The sequence below is a fragment of the Danio rerio genome, chromosome 14 (assembly GCF_052040795.2).
Source record: "Danio rerio strain M-AB ecotype USA chromosome 14, GRCz13ab, whole genome shotgun sequence".
Lineage (NCBI taxonomy): Eukaryota > Metazoa > Chordata > Actinopteri > Cypriniformes > Danionidae > Danio > Danio rerio.
Window position 1 is genome coordinate 3,405,001 of NC_141034.1, and position 17,500 is coordinate 3,422,500.

Here is a 17,500-nt window from a genome sequence, read left to right on the forward strand (position 1 = left end):
GAGATACAGCATGGAAAATAAGTATTGGACACATCTCCATTTTTTCAGATGTTGGTAACAACCAAAAAAATACACATATGCAAAGACAAATAATGTAATTAGTCAACAAATTAAGTTCTGTGTAATAAAATGAAATGACACAGGAGAAAAAGTATTGAACACATGAAGAAAGGAAGCTGTGGAAAGGCGTGAAAGCCCAGAGTGCAGCTGAAATCTTTCAGTAATTCTTCAGTAACCATCTTCCCTTACTCCTTGTAAATGAATATCAGCTGCTTCAGTCCAACATCTACATTAGCAGGAGGATGAAGATGAAACCAGGGTGGATATTTCAGCAAGACAATGACCCAAAACACAGACAAGGAGACTCCCAAATGCTTTCAGAGAAAGAAAACCAGGCTGTAGAATGGCCCAGCCAATCACCTAACTTGAATCCAATAGAAAACACAAACTAAAGATCAGGCTTGATAGACAAGACCCACAGAACCATCAAGATTTTTACAGTCTGTTGGACACATAGCTCATTTTTTTAAGATATTTTAAGTTTGTTTTGCTTTATTTTTTGTTTTTATTGTTTGGCTTTTTCCTAAATCAGCTACAGTTCCATGTTAACAGTTCTTTTAGAAAGATTATTCCCAGGAAAAACATGACATTTTCAATACTTACTTTTTCCACTGTATGTGCCCAGGGCTATATTTTTGAGAACCGACAAATATGTACCCTGTACTATGCTTTCATATTCACAAACGAGCGCTGTGTACTTTTTTGACAATTTGAAATAAGTTACTGGGGCACGTTTTACCGCCCTGTAGCGTTTGTTTGTAACCCTGGGCACATTTTGTGGAAACAGCAACAAAGAGCAGGATTCATTTGGATCAAAACTGCCCTGAGCTTTTGTTTAAGAATAAATGTCTCCTGTTGGGAAAACATGATGAAAAGTCTGCTATCCCAAAAGATGTGAAAACCACAGTGCAGAGCTTTGACAGAAACAACCATCTGATTAAACACAAAGGAGAAGCACCTAAATAGCTAACTTTGAGTGATGCACCAACTGATGTTAACTGACCTTCTGCTTGATGACACTCAAACACAAATGCTTAAAAAGACATGCATATGTTATTTTATATGATGTTGTGTTATATATAACACTGTGTTAAAATATTTCAGGTTTTATGTGTAATTGTTGAATTTTCAGTAATATTGTTATGTCAGTAATATTTCAGTAATATTGTTCAGTAATATTGTTTTGTGTTTTGGTCATGTGTTTCGGCCATTATATATATATATATATATATATATATATATATATATATATATATATATATATATATATATATATATATATATATATATATATATATATATATATATATATATATATGGCAGTTTAGGGATTTTTATTTTTATTTATCTGTGTCAATTTAATTAATGGCAGAGCCAACAATTCTAATTTCTAATTAATATTTGTCTTAATTCAACATTATTTTAATAATTTTTTTTCTACATAATAACCCCAGATAGACTTAAAAACACATGAAAAATCTACATATAAACATATTTAAAATAGTGAATAATGAAAGGTATTTTGACACTAAAATGACACTAGCATGTGTGTGTGTGTGTGTGTGTGTGTGTGTGTGTGTGTGTGTGTGTGTGTGTGTGTGTGTGTGTGTGTATATATGTATGTATGTATGTATACATACATACATACACACATACATACATACATACATACTAGGGATGCTCTGATCAGCATTTTTTGCAACTGATACTGAGTAATTCCTTGTCATGATGATCGGCCGATACAGAGTACTGATTCTGATTCTTTAAGTTTAATAATGATTTTGCCATTGCAAAAGCAAAATTAACCGTTAACTATGAGATCTCACCTTACTTAAGATAATAAATTAGGGATGTTGCATACATGTAATGGTGAGAAGCAGCTTTACAAAAAAAAAAAGATTAAACGATATGTAAAATGAAATGATAAAAAAAACTGTAAGAAAACAAGACAAACTATGCAATTTGGAAACATTGCTCAAGTGTTGTAGCACTGTTGATGCATAATCCGGACACGCACGTGCATCTACCTCAGAGTTTGTCATAAACTCGTAAACAAACACTTGCAATTAGTTCATGAGATCAGTCAGATTAACGAATACCGATTGAATCATAAAATGTGATTATCGACCAATACCAATCTCCGACCGATTAGCTATAAAAAAAATTTGGGGTGCTCTGATCGATTGGCCGGAGATTTATTATATTTATTATTATTTAATTTTACCAATTTCCGGCCAATCGATCGGAGCACCCCTTTATATATATATATATATATATATATATATATATATATATATATATATATATATATATATATATATATATATATATTAAAACTTGTGATGCCTGCAGTGTCGATACAATGACCATTAGGCTATCCACACTAAAATGGATAGCGTTTTTAAAAATTATAAAATAGTTTTATAAATTATATAAAATTATAAAATATTTTTTTTTATGTACAGATCCAGTCAGAAACATCTTATTGAAAAAAAAAAAAAAAAAAAAAAAGCAGTAGCCAATTATATGTTGTAGTACAGTAATGCCATTGCCCTGTCAACATGACCTCCATCAAAAATGTACATATGATCTGTCAACCAATCAATGCACAGTATCTGTTAGGCGGGGTTTTCCCTAGAGCTCTCATTATAAACAATACTGCTGCTGTTTGTTGTGGAGACAGAGACACACTTTCTGTTTTCCTGCATTATTAACTCTCTTACTAACTTCTAAGCCTCTTCATCTTTCCACAGACTAACACATTCATCTGTACCCGTGCAAATGAGGCTGAGCACCTCATACGCTTTCTTCTTAGACTAATATAGGCTCATATAAAGCAGACGCCGGAGAAACACTAATAAGAGCAGGTGCATTTGCAAAGAGCTACGACAATGACTCTCATATAAAACACACAAACAACACTGACAGTACTTCCTGTGAATACTTTGTGTAAAATGTTGTAGCTTCTGGAGGTCCTATAAAAGGTTTTTTTTTAGAAAATCAGATGGCATAAAAACGAGAATAAACTATATTTCAGAAAGGATCAAATTAAAAATGAATTAAGATAGAAGTTAGTGTTTCTCGCTGTTCTGGAATCAGTTGTTTTGTGATAGCCTGTGCAGGTCGCTGGAGAACTACATATCTGCCACTATTTGAAATACAGCTCCCAGAAGTATTTGCACTCTTACACCAGTTCCTGATTCCCCCTGATTACACACACACACAGCTGGTAGCTCATGATGGACTAATTACTAGCACTATAAAGACATTCACACACACACTCTTGGCTGAGTCTTTTAAACTCTAAGTGAGCACTTCGAAAGCATTTCCTTGTCGTTTTTTGACCTTTGCTTTGCTTTACTGTTTATGTTGTTTTGCTGCCTGTACTCTCACTATGTTTTGGATTATCTGCATGTTCCTGTCTGTCCCTGTTTTGACCTTTTAATTGCCTGACGACTTGCCTAATAAGCTGCTTTTAGATCCTCAACTCTGTTGCCCTTGACCACTACAATACAGATGCAAAACTAGATACTTCACAAACTGTTTCTGGCCACTTATTTTTATGCATTTTTTTTAAATGCAAAAAAAAAAAAAAAAAAAAAAGAAAGCTTAATGACAATGCCAATATGCAAATTCTAAATAAATGTGCATAAAAACTGTAATCAGTACAAATATGAGCAGGAAAAACATTTTATCTGAGAAGGAAAAATTAGTATAAACTACGAAAAAAGCACATTTACGGAATAAATTTTAGCATACATATCAAAAAAGTCATGTGACTTTGTTGTAAAAGATCATTTGATCACAAAAAGTGTGTAATGGGACGCATTACACACTTTGCAAAACATCTGTTAACATCTGTAATGTTGTTTCGCTTATTCTTAAATCCCTCAGCCAAAGTCTGTCATCACAGTGGTTCAGTATTATTATTACTATATTATTACTACCTCCAGAACTGTCTTGAGCATCTTATGCTTTCAAAAGCCAACACACGTTCATTGCATTTCGTCTTCGTATATTCTGAGGCACAACTCATTTATTATAAAAGGAAAAAAGACCCACAGTGGCTTCTTCTACTGCAAAAAACTACATTTTTCTTTTTGATATTTGCCACCAGTTTATCAAAAAGTGATGATTTTGTTCTCTTTTACTCATTGTGCATTATTTTAACGATCTAGGTGCAAAATCTACAGCGCATGGCACAAAAGGTGTGTCTGAATCCACTTTTGCTATTTTAGGGATGTAAAAATAAGCTTTGCGCTCTGGTGCACGTTCTAACAGGGTTGTGCTTATTCTCTTAATGAGTTATGGGTGTGTTTTAAGCATAACGTGCCAATCAGAGTCTCATCTCACATTTCTTTAAGAGTTAGGTGTGTCGAACCATTTGCTATTTACATGGCGGACTTCGTAAGTGGAAAAAATAAATGCTTCACTAGAGAGAAAACAGTTAAACAGACCATCTGCAGCGTGAGAATAAAGAACGAGCCTTATCCATTCGGCCTCTTTACTTTCTCTTCACTTTTACTCTTTACTCCTTTAATCTCGTAATATAGTAAATATAAAAAACAATACTGCTAATATCAATAACATTTTACAAATGCAAATTACCATGAATAAACTGAAAAAAAGTGTGAAAATTACTGTTGCGCTAGTCTAAAAATAGCAACAAATCACAGCAAACACATCTTGCACCTTATTGCGGTGTGTGTATGATAGGACCCATTGGATGGAAACGCTCCTTAATTAATGCTTAATGTGATATTCCAGTTTTGTGCACAATTCTAATTCACACCTTTGGGTGGAAACACAGCTACTGGAGTCCAGTGGACTGCTGAATGATGTCATCCCTGTTAGTGTTTAATGAACTAGTTTCCCAGTCTAATGTGGTGTGATGACGTCCAGCCAGCTCAGGCTGTAATTGCGCAGGTGTGTGTTTGATATGAAAGGCCTGCGCTGCTTTAATAAATGCAGGATTTGTAAAGAGCAGGAGCAACAGCGCCGTGTGTGTGTGTGGAGATTTTAATGAGTCGGGTAAAGAGTTGTGCTGAAAAACTGTGCATCTACGTGTGTCTGTGTGTGAGGGCAGATATTTGTAAATCTGTGATCTTTGCCCCTCTGCTCTTGTAATGAGATGCAGTTGTTCTCTTGATATTAAAGCTGTAGTGAAGACGTTTAGTACAGCAATAAGCATTCAAGGCCATGCGTTGCAGCAATTATAACAGTTAAAGCAGTAGTTTCACTAAAATTCTCGCCTGCTACTAAAGGAAGAAAGTCATGTAAATGTAATTTCAGTAAGTCTTAAAACATTTACTTATGCTTTAAATAAAAACACTATGGTACAGTCACTCGCCTTACTGTTATATTATCAAACAATAGCAAACTATAAATAGATAGAGTGGAAAAAATAAGTGTTGAATGTGTCACCATTGTTCTTAAAAAACATGTTTCTGAAGGTGCTGCTGATTTGAAATATTCACCAGATGTCAAAAACAACCAAAGTAGTTCACACATACACAGAAAACAAAGCTAATTAGAAAAAGTGACATGAAATAATGACATGTATTAAACACATGAAGAAAGGTAAGCGTAAGAATGCATGGAAGGACCGGACAGCAGAATTCTCTCTCTCTCTCTCTCTCTCTCTCTCTCTCTCTCTCTCTCTCTCTCTCTCTATATATATATATATATATATATATATATATATATATATATATATATATATATATATATAAACACACACTCACACACACACACACACACACACACACATATATATATATATATATATATATATATATATATATATATATATATATATATATGTGGAGTGCTCTGATCGATTTGCCGGAGATTTATTATATATATTATTATTTAATTTTACCAATCTCCAGCTAATCGATCGGAGCACCCTTTATTTATATTTATTTATATTATATATTAACATTTATAACTCAAAGTGATACAGTATTATAGACTGCACTATTTTCTGTCAAGCTGCTTTAAAACACTGTGTCTATAAATAAATCTGAAATTTGCTGAAAATAATAATAGGCCGCTCTCTCTTTAAGAGATGTTGTTATTCAGCATCTGAAGTAAAGTTTACCATTAAAGCTCTCAAATCTCCAATGCAGCCTCACATCACACATATTCAAATATGTCACATAAAGATGTAAAACGCCAGGTTGGCCCTAAATGATGCCAAATGGCATCGGTTTGTGCATCTCATCGTGTTTAAATAGTAATTTGCATACGCATTTGCATGGATATGAATATGCATGCATAAAAAGTGTGAATAAGATTTGGAGATTTACAACAGGGACCGTCCCTGCTTACAGATTGATGTCTGCATGAGTCACTTGCATACAAACACACATATGCTGTGTGATACCGTACAAAAAAATGACATTGCTAATTTTACCTACATGTATTTTGGATTTTATTTGATTATATCCAGTGGCGGAAATCTATAAAAATATATTTCACTGTTTTTCTTTTCTTTTCTTGGCTTACCTTGAAGTGCTGCAAAAGAAAATGGAAAAAAAATGTTAAGGTACTTTATAAAATGTTGCCATATGGCAACAACGTCCATCTAACTTATCTATCTAACTTATAAAATTCTAATGTAGAACTTTTCTTAAATTAAATAATTGTGTTGTTTGAAATGATTTAATTGGTGTTGCACTATTATAAGCTTTAACACAGAATTTATAAATGACACCTTATACATACTTTCCAACAACTGATATTCCAACAGCTTTCATTCATTACATTATTTTTTGCTGAAAATGATTGAAAAGAAACATAACATTGTATTATCATGTATATCACATACAGTAAATATAAATAATTTCTCCAGTAAATATTATAACAAATAAATAACAAGTCTATTATATCCAGATGCATCAGAATCATGTTGCTGCTAGATAACAATGTTTAGATACTATACTATATACCATACTATGCCTGTCTTATATACCTCTGAGCTATTTTACATGAACTGTCTTCATCACTACTCCATTCAAATTTGATTTTATCTATAATTCAAATGCCATTACCATTTGACTGATCAACATTATAGTCCTAGCATTCATGTTGTTATTGTTACAACTTAAAAGATCACAGCTGACCTTGCTGGCTATCTAGCCTATTGCAGTATTGCACATTCCACTATTGGACAGTGTTGCCATTTGGCAACATATACACTTGATCAATTTACAAAAAGCTCATTTGATAAAAACTGTCATCATAACTTACTGGAGGTGAAGTTTCAGATGTTTTTTTTTTTTTTTTTGTGGATTTGACGTAATTTGATCCTTTGTTTTTATTACCGTTTACATTTGCTTTCAGCTATTACTCGCAAATAGGCAAGGGCTGGTGTAAGATTTTGACGGTATGATAACCTTGGCTAAAAAATATCACGGTTTCGCAGTATTGTGAATACTGCTCTAAAATAAGTTCTCTTTAAATGTCTGGGTAAACAACAAAACTTCTCTTTCCCGTTGAACACCATTTTTTTTTTATTTTAAGAAACATTTAAAATATTTTGGAGCAGTAAACATGTCAGGCTAAATTAATTATTTACTTCTGCTGTCTTCAATTGTTTCGAGAACAGATTTACGATTTAAAATGACATCTTTTCTGCTGGAGATACTGCTGTCCTAAAAAAAAAAAAAAAAAAAAAAAACGTCAATAAAAAAATCGTACTCGTACCTTAGGAACGGTTTTGCAGAAAAATTTGGTGGTTTTAAAACCTTGGCTTTTCCAAACCACAGTATACTTTGAAATTGGTTATCGTCCCATGCCTACCAACAATAAACTCCAGTCTGTCATAAATCAGGCCACAGAAAAACCCTGCATGTCATGTGACTTAACCAAAGCACATCTTTGGCTAAACTAAGGTCTTCTTTTTCCAACAACAACAACAACAAAAATGTAAACGCTGGTCTAAAAGAAACAGTGGCAGGACAATGTACATAAATTCTGTTCAAACATTGTGTAGCGCATTTAATTATTGCCCAGCAAGCACACAACATCATACGACGTTAATATTAGGTTAGATTTAGGTTGTTATGTCATTGTCTAGCCAGTGTCTAATGACAACATTATTTTGATGTCTAATAACGATGTCAAATGACGTTGATATTTGGTTGATTTTAGGTTGTACTGGAAAGTGACCAACACCAGCGTCATATTGACGTCTAATTCTGACATTTATTCGTCAGGTATAGTAACCAAAATCTAACATCTGATAGACATCATAGTGGTAACGTCCACACAACATCAAGCTGTAACATCATTAGACGTTGATTTTGATTGATTTTAGGTTGGACGTTGCACATTGACTTTTGAGTTCTAACGAAAAACCCTTTTTCATTTCCAAACAAACTGCAATGTCTCCACGAGGTTGGGGTACAACATTAATATGACATCATGTTGACGTCTTGTGCCTGCTGGGTGTTAAGGCCATTTCGAGCATCATACAGTAAACATCCGTCTTCTTCTCATCAGTGACATACATCTAAACAGTCTCTGGGTTAATGTGTGTAAAGATTTTGGACATCTTCTTGGACACTTTTAATGCTTCCAAACAGTTTGCTGCATCTATAAAGCGCTTATGTCTAAAGAGGTAGTACATTATGATGTGATTTACCTTCTATGTGTGATTTGATTGGACAGGAATCGCAGGAATAATTCTTCTAATCCCCATAGACAGATAAAAATAAAGTAGTGATGCAGGTTGAAGGAAAGTAATGGAGTAAAAGTACCGATACTGCAGTAAAGATGTACTCAAGTGAGAGTAAAAGTTACATTTGTTAAACTACTTAGTAAATTACAACTCCTGAGGAAAACTACTCAGTATTTAAGTATTGCTAATTTGTCACTTTACAGCATTGAGTATATCACCCACTGTACCACATCTTTTGCAGTAATCTGTATTGCGTTTGTATTATCAGTTTATTTCAGTCTGTGTGTGTGATTGTGAAGACACTAGAGGTCATATATATGTGTGTCACACTGTCAGCTGTGGGATGTGTTGTGTTGAGAGAGTGAGAACTCCATTACCACACAGACACACACACACACTCTTCACACTCACTCTGTGCCACTTGAGAGATGGAAGTAATTGCGAGTGCTGGAGAGCCGCAGACGCGGAGATGAGCCTCTTTCTCCTCCTCTATAAACTGAGAGTGATGACCTGTCTCTGCCTTCCATTTCAAAACAAACTCAGCAGTTCAGGCCCACCTGAGACCCTCTGCCCCGCTGTACTGGATGTGTGTGTGGGTTCAGAGTACGTCACACACAGGCATTGCTGCAGGACTCTCAACATGAAAGCCTTGTCACTAAAAACAAACAGTGGTCTGTACTCTTCTGCAACATTCATTCATTCATTTTTCTTTGGATAAGTCCTTATAGTCAGAGGTCACCACAGCGGAATGAACCACCAACTATTCCAGCACATGGTTTACTCAGCTGATGCACTTCCAGTCGCAACCTAGTACTGGGAAACACCCATAAACATTTGCATTTACACACTACAGTCAATTTAGTTTCTTCAATTCACCTATAGTGCATGTGTTTGGACTGGGGGAAACTGGAGAAGCCGGAGAAAACTCCCGCTAACACGGGGAGAACATGCAAACTCCACATAGAAATGCCAACTGACCCAGCCGAGATTTGAACCAGCAACCTTCTTGCTGTGAGGCGACAGTGCTAGCCACTGAGCCACCATGCTTGAATACTGTTCATCACTCATTCATGTAACATTCTATACCACAGTTCATTGTTTTAACCATCTAAACAAAGCAACTTAAAGGTTGTTGGAGTGTTTTACATGCAACAAAATCACTTTTTTTTATTTCACTTTTGATTTCATGTTATTTTTTATTTCTTTGTAATTATTTCCATAGTTTAGTTAACACTTTTTGGCGTTTCTTTATTTATTTATTTATTTATTTATTTATTTATTTATTTATTTAATAGTTTGTTTATTTGTTTGTTTGTTTGTTTGTTATTTTACATGCAGTGTTGAGCTGAAAACATTTGTGGTTTTACTTGGAGATTGGAAAGTTGAAAAAAAAAAATGGAGCTGGAAGGGCACCCACTGCATAAAACAAATGCTGGAATAGTTGCTGGTTCATTCCGTTGTGGCAACCACTGATAGAAAAGGGATGAATGAATTGAATGAATTGAATTAATTAATAAATGAATTAATATTGTAACATTATTTATGCAAGTGTAACTGCAGTGTAAATAAATGCTTGACATCCTTGAGCTGTGCATACACTGCATAAAGACATTTAAATGCCATTTCATTTGCATCTTCAGCATCACCTCTACAGCATGAAGGTTTTAATACTAAATTTTTATAATATTTTAATAATAAAGTCACTTGATACGTAATGGGCAAGGCTCACACGGAATGTGTGAGCGTAGAATTACGCAGATTTTTTGCCCTTAATTACTCCTGTTTATTTTACTTGTGTTTATGTGTGTAAATTTATGTTTATTCAGTTTTTAAAATGAATTTCAATAATATTATTGACAAATGTGAAAATATTCATATGATTTATGTACAATACAATTTGTAAATTAATACTTTCTGTCCTTTAGTAGATATATTATATGAGAGACTTGCTTTGTTAATAAAGTGGGTGTTATTGGATTTGCATGGAAAACATTAAATAAAAGTTAAAAAGGTATTACTTTTTTATTTCATATATTAAGTTTTTAGTTATTATACTCCCAAAATCATTCTACATAAATCTGCAGAATTTCAACAATATTCTGCGCAGAAATTGTCCGCAGATTCTGTCTGGCCTTAGTTAAAGCTCTATAATGTCAGGCGTTCAAGTGCACTCCATTGAAACCCTATTGTTTTTATTCGAACTGCACTTCATCAGACTTGCAGATATTTGGCTGAATAAAAAAACATATATGCATATTTAGCATTTTCGGTGTTTATTTGTAATACTTTTTTTCCTTTTATCATCCCAATTGTCCCCCATTTCCATCCTACACAAATGACCACCCTAATCATATACCAACCCAGGCTCATTCTGATTACATACCCCTATAAAAATTACTGGAGAGTGCCAAAAATGTTTCAGGAGGTATGTTTTATTTGCAGTTTTAGTTTTCACGAATCCACCAGAAGCTGCTGTGTACGCTTTTTCAGATCTTAAATTTCTCTAATGAGTGCCATGCTGTTCTCACGTAAATCCATCAGGGGCCGCTGTCAACTGACTGACCAACCGACCTATACCCCCACCATACTCCTTCCCTAAACCCAACCGATAGTGTTTTCAAAAGCACTGATTGACCATCACCCACCCACTTTCCTGAACCCAACCGGCAGTGTTTTAAAAAGCAACCCAAAAAAAGAGAAGCTCTCGCAGCAGCCTGATTTCTACCATGTTTTCAGATTTTCACACATTCTCACCCTGGTTTTACTTGTTCGTTTTCTTTTTTTGACTTTTGTTTTTTTTCTAACCTGCTTTCTAGAATCGTTCTTCGTCAGACTCAAACCCCATCATCACAGTCAACTCCGCTTAGTGTCTCAAATCCTCCAATGTACGCAGTAAGCCACTGGACACACTAGTTCCTAGTGTCATAGTGTCATACCGCCCCCTAGCTTTCATTTTAAAGACAAAATGCAGTCATACGTACCACTGGCTACATAATTCACGATCTCCAGAAATGTATAAAGGGGTACATTTTTAGAACAAGCATATGTCAAAGCAAGCAGAAGATCCCAGAATGTTAGTCCAACAAGCAAAACTGCATGTGGACAACAATATTGCTGAACCAATTTCATATTCATAATTGAACATACCTTACACAGTCAGGCCAAAGAACATGATGTTTCATCATGAAACATTACCATGAAGTTGCTGTATTAAAAAGATCTGTATTGTATAAAACATAAGCTCCAGAAATGAGCACACACACTTTACAAAAGCAGCACACTCAAGACGAATAAGTGTTCAGTTTTATCGAAGAATAAATACCTGGAGAAGCACTGCGAGGAGATCTGCGCTCTCACACAAGCTCTCAGCGTTTTGATTGGCTATGAGAGGTTGTGTGACTTTAGAGAGCACCGGATGTAATTACCCGAAATAACCCAAACCCTCTTAATCAACACGAGAGTCACCGATTGCTGAGCTGTAATTAGAAAACCCAAAGTGAGCGTTAGCAACTGTATCTTCGGAGAACACATGGCTCGTAGTGTCTACTTAATAATTTACACCTCCACGTCTTGGTTCTTTAATCCTTCTCGGCACAATGACGGCCACACACCGAAAATATCACAGCAAGGAAAGGTTGGCCGGGCCGTCACAAATGCTGACATCTTCATGTAAGGCTTAAAAACTGTACATGCACAGATGATCCCGGGGACAGCGAGACAGAGAAAAGCATCCTTTCATGTGGGAAAGACTCAGATCGGAGGAATTTCTCCTGCCGGCGCTGCTGTGACAGCTGCCGCTTCGACACCGTCGCAAACCCCACAACAAGCGCTGCACCACAGGAGACTAATTGAAACCGTCCGTCAGGTAAATCAAATGAACATGATCTCAGCTAAAATCCAAGTATCTGGGCTCAAAATGCTCAACATGTGAGTTCTTTTAAGGTGGCTGTCAGTCTGACGGAAAATAACTGCAATTAAAATGAACAGCAGAAGATTGTAATGAAAAAAAAAACAACTGTTTATCTTGTCGGAACAATTGGAAACAGCACAGAGACCATTATTAGACCCCTATACTATTATTTTAATGGTAACAGACTAAAAGTATTACCATAAAAGAACTGTTAATTGGTTAAATTCAAATTATAAACATACAGTAGGTGAGAGTTCAAAGTGGCTATTAACGCCGCAGCATGTACCGCCGCCGTTTGAAATATGTGCCGCTCTGTTTTTAGTGTATGACCGCAGTTTGTGAATGAGCCGCCAGGGGGCGCAAAGGGACGGGATGCGAACGGACAGAAATAGCCCATACAGCAGCTACTGTGCTTGTGAATGATATTAAACAATAAGTCAAAGCATTATAATTCCTTCATTAATTATTTAATAAATAAACTAAACCAGTGTTTCTCAACTAGTGGGTCGTGACCCAAAAGTGGGTCGTGGGAACATTTTTAGTGGGTCGCGGAATGTGTGGTCAAAAAAAAGTTTATTTGAACTTATTTTGCTTATACTGGACTTTTATTTTGAAATGCATGCACGACAACCCTACCGTTTGACATGTGAAATTTCATTTAATTATAGCAACAAACATGTCGAAGCGCAAGTGCGACCTCGATATGACAAGTATGGATTTACATATTTTGACGACAAAAAAAGACTTAAAGCCTCAGTGTGTTATTTGAAGTGAGGTGCCCTCACAAGAGAGCATGAAACCTTCTGAATTAAAACGACATTTAGAAACCAGGCAAAATGTTTTATTAACAGTTTAGTTTAGTTCAGGGTAACTGAACCTTTCCTTACCCTAACCACTGTACAGTATTTATCATTTTTACTTTATAATATTTCTATAATTTGATACATTTTGTTAAATGACAGCAATAAAATAATATTTATTTGTAAGTCTTGGTGATTTTCATACAATTTATCTGTCACTACTTGTGTATGTTAACAAATAAAAAAATGTATAATAATTCCTAAAATTATACTATAGTTCCTAAAAATTTGGGTCGCGGCCTTATGACCATGTAAAAATGTGGGTCCTAGGGCCAATCCAGTTGAGAACCCCTGGTCTAAACTATTGTAAAATGTGTAATACGTTTAATGTATTAAAACATAAAATGAAAACCAACAACTTATTTTAGAATTTACAGTAGGGCTGCATCATCTATCTGTAAAGGAGCACAGCTGATAAACAACCGCAATTTGATGCATTTTATCAACACTACCTGGCTAAAGTCTTGTCACCTATCCAAGTTTTAGGAACAACAAATAATAAGTTGACTTCTAGTTGATCATTTGGTATCAGAAGTGGCGGTCCCACTTTATATTAAATGTCCCTAACTACTATGTGCTTACATCAAAAAATAAATACAATGTACTTACTGTGTTTATAATGTATTTGAGAACACTTGTGGTGCTTTTGAGTTGGGATAGAGGTTGGGTTATGGACAGGTCTGGTGGTATGGGTAGATTTAAGGGTAGGTTAAGGTGTAAGGGATGATCAACAGTGTAATTACAAATGTAATTACAAAAGTTAATTACAGATGTAATTACATACATGTATTTAATCAAGCTTAAGTACAAAGTAAATACATGTATTTTCACAATAAGTACATTGTAACAAACTATTAACTACTGTGTAAGTACATATTAGTTAAGGCCACTTAATATAAAGTGGGACCGAAGTGGCTAACATGAAAGGCAAAGACCTCTAAATTACACTTATTTGACCAAAATAAAATATGATCATGCCTTCATTTTTATTGATTTAATGAGGACTGTAAGGTCTGACTTTGCTCAGACTAAAGTCTTGCACTCAGCAGAAATAATGTCCAGTATAGAATATAAAGTCATGCTGCAGTGGAGACAGAATGAATATTGTGTCTGACTCCATCATGAGCTTGGAGGACTGCATCCATACATCTCTGTCATGACTCAAATCACTGATTAATAAAGTCATCTGGAATGGTAAAGAAAGCGTTCCTGCAGGACTCCCAGAGTTGATCAAGATTATTTGGATTTATCTTCAATGCCTCCTCCTTCATTTTACCCCAGACATGCTCAATAATGTTCATGTCTGGTGACTGGGCTGGCCAATCCTGGAGCACCCTGACCTTCTTTGCTTTCAGGAACTTTAATGTGGAGGCTGAAGTATAAGAAGGAGCGCTATCCTGCTGGAGAGTTTGTGGTTTGTAATGTAATGGGCAGCACAAATGTCTTGATACGTCAGGCTGTTGATGTTGTCATCCACTCTGCAGATCTCTCGCACACCCCCATACTGAATGTAACCCCAAACCATGATTATTCCTTCACCAAACTTGACCGATTTCTGTGAGAATCTTGGCTCCATGCTGGTTCCAGAAGGTATTTGTGAGGATTGGGATGCAGTTCAACAGATGATTCAGCAGAAAAATCCACCTTCTCACATTTTTCCAAATAATCAACCAGAAGTCAAATTATTATTTGTTGCTCTTACAACTGGGATTGACAACAAGACTTTCGTCAGGTAGTGAATGTTTACATGTTTAAAAATCGTAATAATAAAAACAACCTTAAGAAATAAAAATATGAACTCATCAACTGTGTTAAATCCAGTAATAAGGTCAAAAAGTACCTTGTATGTCTGTATTTGTATTACGCCAAGTATCATTTATTATTTTAATAATGGCTGTCTCAGAGCTCCATATGGTCAGCATAATGAAGTATAAATATCAGTTCTGTCAAACTTACAATGTTGTTACTGTATTTTTTTTAAAGCTCTGGCAACCACAGCTGCAAACTATTCCAGTGCAAAGCAACGACTTTGTAGAAACTGTCTAGCCAGATTATCGTTATCATTATTTATTTTCTTTACAAACGCTTACTGTATTCAGTTCTATCGTTTGGCATTTACACGGCTCTGTCTAATGTCAAACGCTTGTAAACAAAACTCATTAGATTGTGAAGCAAATGTCAGATGCTGTTGGTGTTGAGGTGAAGCTGATACTGATACATGATATCACTAATAAAATGAAAACAGTGTTGCTCGACAGGACAGCGGGAGAGAAAGTGGGAAGATGCCATGTTTCAAATGTTAATTTGAGAAACTCATTTAGATCTCACGCACACACACTCCATCAGCCTCAGAGCTTTTTATCTTGTAAGCAACACTTAAGGGTGAGCTGTTTTGTTTCAAGCAACTGTAGTAAACATCTACCAGCAACAATGCATAATGAATCACCCTCAAATCCTACTGTAGCAACATCCTAGCATGCTGGGATGGGAGCAACAGAGAAACCAGAAGTAATGACAACTATACACTGAAAAGAACCAAACACATGAAATTGTATTAGTTTTTGGCTGTACAATGGTGAGCAACTAAATGCAGGGTATTTTTAAAAAAAAAACTAAAAATCACAATTCTGTCATCATTCACTCATTCTTCTCCTGTTCAAAACTATAAAAAAAATAAATCACTAAATACAGAAAACTCATTCATTCATTAATTAATTTAACAGTGTACATTCAGCTCCTTTTTTTTTTTTTTTTTTGATGAATTAAATACACGCTGTAACCACGGGGAGTGACAACAACAGAAGTTTGGATCCACATGCAGGTTTAATATAATCGTCAGACAAGCCGTGGTCAATACAGGGGCAACCAGACGTATGAGGGCAATCCAGAGTTGAAGTCAAATTAACAGGCAGATGGTCAGAGGCAGGCAGCAAACAGAATTAAATAAATAAGCAAGGCAAGGAGCAAAACACGGCAAAGGCAGACAAAGAAAACGCATTGTAATGTCACTGTGACAGATAACAAGACTCAGCACTGAGGGTTTCACAGTGAGCTGTATATGGGGGTGTGTAATCAGTACATGAGCAGCATCAGCTGTGTGTATGCAATCAGTCAGGATCTGGAACCGGTTGTGTGTGGAGCATGACTGGTTATGTAGTCCATTTAGAAGCAGATTTGTAGTTTTGATTTGTAGAAATAATCTGTAAATCCAATGATATCTCATGGCAGTTTGTAACTTTTTGATTTAGTGGCTGATTAGTATGTACAATCTCATTTCTACATTCGAGTATGATTTGCTCATCTCCCAATGACAGTTGTGTTTAGGGATGGGGTTTGGTGCCTTCTTTTTACATTTTGTCAGTTTAGTGGCTAATCCTTATGAATTATTTTTTTGTTTCACTATCAGCTTTTGAATTGAGTTACGGGATCTTGATCTTTCCTCTGAAAACTTCTGAAAGTGTGAAGAGTGAATTTTGTTGACATTTGTAATAGTTTAAAGTGATATATGTCTGTGACTGTGTTGTTTCTGTACAGTAGAAACACTTGATAATAAACTGCCAGTAGCTTTTTCTGTTATTTTACAGACTTAATTCTCTCTATATTATTTCCTAAACAACATCTTGTCTCAGACTACAAAACCACCAAGTCACTTTGTTAATCTGCAGTCTTGAATATTCAATATACCATAAATGGACAGAAAACACGAAACCTGAGAGTTAACCAATTCAAGCTCATTCTGAAAACGTAGCCCCGTGGACGTTTCTGGAAACCGCGATTTACATGGCCGGAGGTACGTATGGCCATGTGTACGTATGGCCATGCTACGGGGCGGTGTGACGCCACTCCTCTTCGTGCTCGCCAGCTGGGTTGACAGCTCACCTCCTCTGTGTGGGGGGCTTTCCCGCCGCAACCAGTTTGTCCGGTTAGCTCGTCGTGTTATGTCGGTGGAGCGGAGGCCCGAAGGAGGAGGAAAAGCTGGCAGCG

The 17,500-nt window shown here is 35.6% G+C and overlaps 1 protein-coding gene and 2 long non-coding RNA genes across 8 annotated transcripts in view; 1 reads left to right on the forward strand and 2 right to left on the reverse strand.

The window, feature by feature from the left end:
* The window catches only part of spock1 (SPARC (osteonectin), cwcv and kazal like domains proteoglycan 1), a 289,085-nt gene that overhangs the window by 186,747 nt on the left and 84,838 nt on the right, over positions 1–17,500 (reverse strand). The window lies entirely within an intron of this gene.
* The window catches only part of LOC147840754 (uncharacterized), a 42,887-nt gene that overhangs the window by 18,714 nt on the left and 6,673 nt on the right, over positions 1–17,500 (forward strand). The gene's annotated exons all lie outside the window — the stretch shown is intronic.
* Positions 16,273–17,500, reverse strand: part of LOC147840755 (uncharacterized) — a 1,848-nt gene continuing 620 nt past the window's right edge. Inside the window, exon 3 of the long non-coding RNA XR_015507239.1 lies at positions 16,273–17,500. This exon is cut by the window's right edge and continues 5 nt beyond it. This is a non-coding gene — a long non-coding RNA (uncharacterized LOC147840755).